Source organism: Carlito syrichta, unplaced genomic scaffold, assembly GCF_000164805.1.
Source record: "Carlito syrichta isolate Samal-C Ts95f unplaced genomic scaffold, Tarsius_syrichta-2.0.1 Scaffold314788, whole genome shotgun sequence".
Taxonomy (NCBI): domain Eukaryota; kingdom Metazoa; phylum Chordata; class Mammalia; order Primates; family Tarsiidae; genus Carlito; species Carlito syrichta.
This window is the reverse complement of record NW_007258884.1, coordinates 927,054-937,203: the sequence shown is the minus strand read 5'-3', so window position 1 is coordinate 937,203 and position 10,150 is coordinate 927,054.

Below are 10,150 nucleotides of genomic sequence, written 5' to 3'. Positions count from 1 at the left end.
CTAATGGGCAAGGTCTCAAAAATATTACTTCCCACATAAACCTATATTAGAAAGCTAGTGAATATACTTCCCAAAAAGAAGACAGTAAATGGAAATATCCAGAAAATGACAAAAAGAGATGGGAAGAGAATGGGAAGAGAATTTCAAGGATAACACTAAAGGGAATGCCCAGGTCAGCATCTATGCAGCAGGGCTGGAGAGTCCCCCATTTCAGATTAGAACAGGAAAATGGAATACTCCAGAAGCAACGTATGCAAAAAAAGAAATGGAATCAATCTCTAAAATCATGTTCTACTTGAGAATGTGAAAACTAATTAGTATAGGTACAGGCAGCTAAAGACATTTTTTAAAGAGAGAGACTATTTAAACCCCAGGAAAAACAAAAATCTTACACAAGAAAGGAAATGCAATCAAGTGAGCTGTGAGCAATATTTATATCAACTTAATAATGGGAACACTGAGTACTAATTTAATAAATAATTATGATATAACTGCACTGGGATGAGGCTGGAGAGAAGTAGGTATGTATGACTTATATGAGACATCAAGTTTCTATCTTTCATAATAAAAGTCAATAATTAAAATGAAAAGTAGCAGTATCATATTATTTAGAAACATAGAGCTACATGCTAAAAAATAAAGTTAAAATAAACAAAAGCAATGGACTCTGGGGATTATGACAAGATAGGAAGGCAGGGAACTGTTCTTTTAAGTCTCGCCTGTTTGATTATTTAAAATTTTGCACATATATTGCTTTTGGTAACATATTTAAAAGAGAGAAGGAGGAAACCAGAACCAGAATTGTATTGGGAACTCCCAAGTTTAATATGTGTTGAAAAATAATATAAAATTAAAACACAGAAAGGTGGGGAGGACATCCCAGGGTTCCAACAAAATATGTCCCTGTCTAGCCTCTCTATGTCAGATCAGACCTCTGGGCCACACAAAGGTTTTGAAGGGAAGAAAATAATTATTGGGCACTTAGTGCATGCCAACACCATTGTAGAAGACTTTCGGAGATCATTGTGACTAATCCTCACCACAACTCTAAGGAATACAGAAAGTCATTTTACAGGCAAAGAACCAAGTCTCTGAAAGATGAAGAACTGGAGTGCAAGCATTTGTTTACATTTCCGAATGTGAGTTCCAGGGGAACTGTGGACAGCATCTGACAACTGATTCTCATGGCAACTTGGTGAGATGTGTGAAGTTATTTTACAGATTAAAAAAACGGAGGCTCCACAAGGTCAAGTGACCTCACCATGTCCTACATCTAGTAAGCAGCTAAACTGTGATGTGGCCTTGACCTCCTATTAGAATTCCCCACTCTGAGCCTTTGGGGACAGAAACATATCTTTTCCCAATTTGTAGCTCCAGCCCAGTACACACACGTGGCACATCAAAAATGCTCAGTCAGGGCAACCCCCTTGGGTCCCCTCCCGCTGTGGGAGCTTTTATGTCCTCTCAATAAATCTAGCTTTCCAAAGAAAGAGAGAAAGAAAGGGAGGGAGGGAGAGAGAGAGAAGAAGGAAGGGAGGGAGGGAGGGGAAGGAGGAAAGAAGAAGTAAAAGGGAGGGAGGGAGGAGGAAGGAAGGAAGGAAGGAAGCAAGGAAGGAAGGAAGGAAGGAAGGAAAGAAAGAAGGAAGGAAAGAAAATGTTCGGCCAGTCTATTGACTGAAGTAGGCAAGGCCCTGGATAGGTCTTGCCTGCTTCAATAGCCCAGGAAAAGTTTCCAGTTGAACTAAGCCCTCACATCCTCCCTCTTGCTGCCTGCCATGCATGCGACCTTCACTAGGCCTGTCTGGATACAGCTTCTGCAGGGGAAAGGCTCTTCCTTCAAAACAGACAGGATCCATTCAGCTAACCTTCAAGTGGCCTGAGGAGTCCATTTACAACTCTCCAGTCCAGGCCTTCACGCTGAAATGTCACACACTTTAAATTACAAGACAATAGCAACTTCAACTTCAAAAAATGGCAAAATGAAATACTTAATGCAAAAAATGAAATTGTGGAAACAATTTTGGAGCCCACAGAACTTTCGAAAATGTCATTAACAAACTGTGAAATCAGGGAGATAAAAATCAGACACCCTGAGGGGGAACAGCAGTGCCACTAGTCCAGGCCCCTCAGCCTGAGTCATGGAGAGACCAGTTTCCATGCTGCAGGTCCAGGAAGTAGGTGGTACAGAGCTAATGTGTGTCTCCTGCTCTTCGCTGGCTCTGAGGGCAGCACTGGGAAAGCATGGGATGAGTAAACTCTCCAACATGTGAAGCTAGACCCACCGGAGATGGAGAGGATAGTACGTGGAAACCCAGCACTTCAGGGTAAGGTTCTGGAAGGCAAAGAGAAGGGTTCATTCTCTGTTTCCCTTGGCCGATTCCACATCTCTGGGCAGGAGTTAGAATTACAGAGTTTATCTCAGGGGCTTCCAAAATAATAAACTTTAAAGTCATTCTCTAAGGAAAAGTACTCATCGAAGCGATTCACTACCATAGAGAATTCACAGAGACCAGAGTAGACTACAAAATATTTTCAAAAGATCCTCTCTGTTGTCTAAGAACTTTCAGGTCTTGGTAAGTGCCACAAGACATGTGTTCTACCCTTGATCAAAAACATTCAGAGTTGGTTACCTTTATTACTCACAGAAATGCTTTATAAGACTGAGAGATGATGAAACAATCCCTAGAGAAGTGTATCTTCCCCTATGTGGCAGGGTGGAAACCTATCTAAATTCTCTGCCACCTTGCCAAGTTTGAGTGTCAATGCTTAGCTCTGAGTACATGAGTTTGAGAAGGTTACAGTCCTGTGTCCAAGAAACACAGATCTAACACTGCCCCTCATTCTCAGGGGAAAAAAAAACCACTCAAGTCCTCCAGCAATAAAATTTAGGAATAAGGGAAAAGAGTATACTTCTATGGATGTTCATAGCTTTCTTATAACAGTCTTTCTTGCTCTTCTGACCACTGGTTCACAGGAATTTCTGAAGGACCTACCGCAAACCCTCTGGAATATCACATGTTCAGACTCTGCTCTCTGAATAAATAAGTTGCAGAAAACTACACAAGTGGAAGCATGTTAATATTTTCAACCTTAGGCATTAAATACACACCAGATACCTGCTAGACCTTCCTGGGGGCAGCTTCCTGGGGCCGGGTGAATCACTTCTGTTGGAAATCCATGAAAAACCAATATTGGCACCACAGAAATGCACATGTATGTAGCTCATTCATACTTGGCATTGGAAACACATTTTAACCAGTATCATGATGGAAATGACTGGATAGTGGAAGCTGGCATATCTTGGAGAAAGGCGTGCTGGCAATGCTGAACTGCCTAGACATTTATATCTTCAGGAATGTTTTCCTACAATCTTTGCTCAAGAATCCTTGAAACTTTGCAGTATTTCCTAAGAGATCTCTTTCCTCTTTGCTCGCATTCCAAGAGAGGTAACCATCCTACGTGAGGGCACTTTATAGGCTTTAGAAATGATTTGTCTTGCAGGCTTTTTGACCAATGGTTGGGAGAAGCATGGTTGCTGTGCCTGCCTGGCTGTGAGGACTCTTGGTTTTGTCTCTGCTCTACAAGCCAACAGTCCCTACATGCCTCCCTGGGGGCAGCTTCCTGGGGCCGGGTGAATCACTTCTGCTGGAAATCCGTGAAAAACCAATATTCCAACCAAAATGATCTCAATCACATTCTTCATACTTGCCACCCCTAGCACACCTGAAATGCTGCTGAGTGAATCCAACCTTTCTTGGGTGCCACTCAAGTTCAATAAATGAAACCCTGCCTCCAGAATATTTCTTTACAAACACAAAGCTTGTAATAAAAGTTGTCTCTACATTGATGGTGGGATCAAAACTGGCACAACTCCTGTAGAAGATAATCTGGTGCGCTGTATTATGATAAAATCCTAAAAATAGCCGGGCTTGGTGGCTCAGCCTATAATCCCACGCCTTTAGGAGGCTGAGGTGAGTGGATTGCCTGAGCCCATGGGTTCAAGACTTGCCTGGACAGCGAGACCTCATCTCTACAATAAAATCAAAAAATCAGCTGGGCGTGGTAGCGCATGCCTGTAATTCCGGCTACTCGGAAGGCTGAGGCAGAAGGATCCCCGGAGCCCAGCAGGTCGAGGCTGCGGTGGCCGGGAGCGGCCACTGCACTCCAGTCTGGGCGAAAGAGTGAGACTCCAACCAAAAAAAAAATCCTAAAAATGAACATACCTGAAGTCACATTTCACTTCCAACAACTTATCCTGTGGTACTTAAGAATGTTCCTGGCAGTGCATGATAGCTCACACCTGTACTCTCAGCCTCTCCTTTGCAAGGCTTAGGCTAGAGGATTGCTTGTACCCAGGAGTTCGAGACCAGCCTAGGCAATATATCGAGACCTCATCTCTAAAAAAATATATAAAAAATAAAAAAAATTGGTTGGGCATGGTGGCACAAGCCTGTAGTTCCTGCTCCTTTGGAGGCTAATGCAGGAGGATCATTTGAGCACAGGAGTTCGAGACCTCAATGAGCCATGATCATGCCACTGCACTCCACCTGGGCAACAGAGTAAGGCTTCTCCAAAAAAAGGGTTTTTTTAATCTAAAAAGTGCCTAAAGATGTTCATGTCCGCAGTTTTTATAATAGGAAAAATTTGAAATCAACCTGAAGTTTCATTAATAAGACATTGTTTCAATTAATTGTTGGACATCCATATACCATACAAAGATCTACAGTGCTGCCAATAAGAACAGTGCCATGAAGTTTTACTGACAGGAAAAATTTACACAATGCAATATAGAGTGGTAAAATGGGCCACACAGCAATGTATAGGATGATGAAGTTTATAACACATATGGATATTGAGGGTGTTCATTCCTTCTCCATTTACTCAATACTTATGTAGCAATTCTATATTGTTATGTTCCAAGCACAGGGAGACAGCATGAAAGAAATGTCCAGAGTTGCTCCCCTTCAAGAGGTTACATCCTGAAACATGGAGGAAGGGCAAGAAACAAATAAATACAATGTTGGGAATAAACACCGTGAATAAAAATAAGGAGGGGTAGCTGGGCTCGGTGGCTTAGCCTGTAATCCCGCGCCTTTGGGAGGCTGAGGTGAGTGGATTGGCCGAGCCTGTGGGTTCGAAACCCGCCTGGGCAGCGAGACCTCATCTCTACAATAAATCAAAAAACTAGCTGGGCGTTGTAGCACATGCCTGTAATTCCGGCTACTTGGAAGGCTGAGGCGGAAGGATCACCGGAGCCCAGCAGGTCGAAGCTGCGGTGGCCGGGAGCGGCCACTGCACTCCAGTCTGGGCGACAGAGTGAGACTCCAACTAAAAAAGTAAAAATAAAAAAATAAGGAGGGGTAAAGAATTAGAACCTGGGGTAAAGAATTAGAACCTGGAGAAGGGAACTATTTTTTTTTTTAGAGTTATGGGGTACAAGTAAGGATTTACTGCATAAGTAAGTTGCATGCAAGTAAAGTTTGGTCTTCCAGCAGATTCTCTCCCCCTGATAGTGCACCTAGTACCCAGTGTGTTTCCACGTGCTCCTTATCCTTCTCCCTCACTCACTCCCTCCCCTAGCGGTGTCCAGCGTCTGGTTCCCTGGTGTTCTAGTGCCTAGAATTCTTCTGGGAACTATTTTAAATAGTGTGGTCAGGGAGGAATTCTCTGAGATTTGGATAGAGACCAGCAGAAGGAGCAGGTTGCTCTCTCAGGAAACGGCACCAAGTTCAAAGATCGGGAGTACAGTAGCCTTGTTCAAGGCACAGCAGGATCACCTGGTGGCTGAAGGGGAGGAGCTAGTGGGGGGAGACGAGGTCGGTGGACTCCTGAGGACCTAAATAAGTCTTTTGGAAACCGGCTGAGGGTTTTGAGTAGCTGCAGTGGCAGAGGACTCTGGCTGCTGTGTGGGAAATAGTCTGTAGGGAGCACAAAAGCAGAAGCAGAAAGACCTGCACAAAGGCCGCTGCTGGTGTTGAGATATTAGATATTAGATGCTCGAGCTGGTTGGAAGTAATGCAGTTGGTGAGAAGTAGTTAAATTCTGGATTTATATTAAAGGTAAACTCAGAGGATTATCTAATGTACTGGATTCTCAGTGTGAGGTACAGAGAGGAATAATGTTTTGGGTCCAAGCAACTTTTAGAGATGATCATGCCACTGAGTTAGAAGACACTGGAGGAGGAACAATTAGTAGGGGACATCGAAAGGAAATCTGCCAGAGTATATGACCATAATCACGGCTAACACTCGTAAATGCTTGCTTGGTGTAACTATTTGATATTTATCTTCACTCAGTTATCAGAGTAATTCTTTGAGCTAGGTTTCTATTATTGCATCTGGGGTTACAGTTTACTTTTACCTTTATCTAAATATTCTAATTTTCTATGCAAGGAGTATGTACATCTTACATTACAAAGGAAAGTTGAATGTGTGTGTGTACCATCCCAGTGAGAAATAAGGATATATCTATAAATTTTAGTAGTTGGTGAGTCCCTAGTGATTGCTCAATCCAGGTTGGTGTGAGATTATTTCATAAATTATGTTTTAGTTTAGCAGTTTCAGTCTCTTCTTTTTGTTTTTGTTCTTCCTGCCCAACGAGACAAGTTCATACACAAGAGCAATGGAACTGTACCTAGTTGTAATCAACTCCTTTTCCCCTGTTACTTTAAAAAATACTGGAGGCCAGGCACCTGTAATCTCAGCTCTTTGGGAGGGCAAGGCAGGAGGATTACTTGAGATCAGAACTTCATGGGAAACATAGTGAGATTCCATCTCTACAAAAAAATTTAAAAATTAGTTGGGCATGGTGGCACACACTTGCACACTACTAGGGAGGCTGAGACAGGAGGCTCACTTGAGCCCAGGAATTCAAGACTGCAGTAAGCTATGATCACATCACTGCACTCCAGCCTGGAACAGAGAGAGTAACTGTCTCTAAAAAACAAAATTATTTAATTGAAAAAAATTAAAAACCAGAGAAATACAAATGAAAGAGATAAAATTTTAAAGGGACGCCCTTCAATCTGTTCTAGTTTTTTTCATATGAAATTTCGCAAATTGATTACTTTTAACTATTATACCTAATACATCTTCACACGCTATTTGCAACATATCCCAAACTAATGGAGACTCACGCATGGATCCCCACACCAAGCTGAGAGCCTCTGGCTTAGATGATTATATGAATTAGATTTTTTTTTAATTTCAACATTTTATAAATGAGAACTCCTGTTTAGTTTTGTCTTTTCTCTCCAATCACTAGTACTTAGCCATAAATTTGGTTGTTTTGTCCAACAATTTTCATGTATGTGAACGTAGTCATTGAAGTATAGAGATCTGGGGTGATTGTGGCTCTTACAAGGGTGAATAAGGGGACACTTTGGACAGAGGCCCCTGGTAGCTACCATAACGACACTCTCTTGACTGGGGAGACTTGTGCAACATTACCTGCCATGGAATAACTGATTTGCATGGAATTCTGACTGTGCTCTGTTGTTACTGATACTTTCAGAGTACATAAGTAGATGAATAAGTCATGCCCAATTTAAATGAAAAAAATCAGATAGAAACCTCAGCTCACTATGCTTCTCCACTAATGCTTAGTAAGATCCCTGATGCTGGAACGCAGCAAAGGCAGTTACATTCAATTACTACTACAGCTCCAAAATAAATTTCTATTTTTATTTTATTTTGAGAATGTAGAGAGGAATCTCATCATAACATGAGTCTTATTAAATAGAATTGGATATGCCTTGTGTCAAATTGAGACTCCTGAATCATGAACATTGGAATGGAAAGGAATTAGAGATTACATAGTCCAACCTTGTCACTTAATAGATGAGGAATAGGATACCCAGAGAAACTGAGTGATCTGTCCAGGACCACACAGAAATGAAACCAGCTGGCCTTACCCTGAGTACAGGGCTCTTTCCACCCTTTATACCAAGGCCACTGCATTTGGTCTCAGTTGACCACACACGCAACAGCATATGTAGGCCTTGTGGGCTCCACAGCAATAAATCTGGATTGTCTGAGAAAGGAGAAAGCCAATACAGTCAGCAGAACCAATACTAGGGTGTCTCATGGCTGGAAGTCACACAACATCTGGCTATACCATAGAGCCCATGTTAGAGATTGTGAAAGGAAATGTGGAAGGACGAAAGAAAGAAGAGAAAGAGAAGGATCAAAAGAACACTAAAAGTAGAACTACCATTTGAGCCAACAATCCCACTACTGGGTATCTACCCAAAGGAAAAGAAATCATTATATGAAAGAGATATCCTGTATGTTGATCATATGTTTATCACTATTCACAATAGCAAAGATATGGAATCAACCCAAGTGTCCATCAGTGGATAACTGGACAAAGAAAATGGAAAATTATATAGACAGACACACACACCATGGAATACTACTCAGCCATTAAAAAATGAAGTCAAGCTGGGCTCGATGGCTCAGCCTGTAATCCCACGCCTTTGGGAGGCTGAGGTGAGTGAATTGCCTGAGCCCGCGGGTTCGAGGCCCACCTGGGCAACTTGGCGAGACCTCATCTCTACAATAAATCAAAAAATCAGCTGGGCGTGGTAGCGCCTGCCTGTAATTCCGGCTACTCGAAAGGCTGAGGCGGAAGGTCGAGTCTACGGTGGCCGGGAGTGGCCACTGCACTCCAGTCTGGGTGATAGAGTGAGATTCCAACTCAAAAAAAATGAAATCATGTCTTTTGCAGCAATGTGAATGGAACTGGAAGTCATATTATCTTAAGTGAAATAACTCAGAAACAGAAAATCAAATACTACACATTCTCAGTTATAAGTAGGAGCTAAAGAATGTATATCCATGAACGTAGAGTATGGAATGATAGACACTAAAGACTCAGAAGGGTGAGGGGCTGGAGGGAGATGTGGAATGAGAAATTACTTAATGGGTACATGGATACTATTTGGGTACGTGGACACTAAATTACTGAATGGGTACATGAACACTAAATTACTGAATGGGTACATGGACACCATTACAATGGGTACATGGACACTAAAATCCCAGATGTCACCACTAGACAATATATCCATGCATCAAAACGATACTTGTAACCCTTAAATTTATACAAACGAAAAAGGAGAAAAAAGCCACTAGATTGCCAAGAAATGGCAAAGAAAACATACTCATGGATGTGTAGAAAATTAAGGCGCCATTAAGAAATATAGATCAGAAGCATTTAAGAATCAAGCCTTGCCAGGCTCGGTGGCTCAGCCTGTAATCCCGTGCCTTGGGAGGCTGAGGTGAGTGGATTGCCTGAGCCCGTGGGTTCGAGACCCACCTGGGCCACTTGGCGAGACCTCATCTCTACAATAAATAAATAAATAAATGAAATCAGCCGGGCGTGGTAGCACATGCCTGTAATTCTGGCTACTCGGAAGGCTGAGGCAAAAGGATCGCCAGAGCCCAGCAGGTAGAGGCTGCAGTGGCCAGGAGCGACCACTGCACTCCAGTCTGGGTGACAGAGTGAGACTCCAACTCAAAAAAAAAAAAGAATCAAGCCTTTATCTTTTAAAAGCTAGTTTCAGTAAGGGCTATTATCAAAGAACTTCTCCCCTCCTTATGAATATTTGCTCAAGTTCTAAATAAGAGAAAATATAGATCACAACTATTTTTTTGACTTAACACCTTCTCTTGCACCTCAGCTATGATTTCTTTAACAGACCAGCTAGTAAGAAAACCCCAGCTCGCATTGCAGTCAGGAGCCAAAAAGCTTATGATAGGAATCGTTTTAAAACTTCGAAGTTGGCAGTCCTGTCGGCTCCACGGTAATCACGAGCAACATGTTATTACCTTTGAGAGTACATTTAGATATGGAAATACAATCTAGGCTTGATGCCAACTGTATAGAATAGCATTTTCCTGCCTATAACTATTTGCCACAAGCCAGGAACCAACCACCGACTTCTGTATACACTGGGTTTACCTAACAAAATACTTCACCCTCTGCTTCGATGACAAGCGTGACAATTCCCAGGGAGCCAGTCTTTGGAAAGCCTTCCTCTCAGCAGTGACAAATCAGACTGCCATGTTATTTACACTGCTAGCTTTGGGGCTTCAGCCAACAGTAGCAAGTCCATCCTGGAGTTGCATTTTTGGACTGTCCTGCTGCC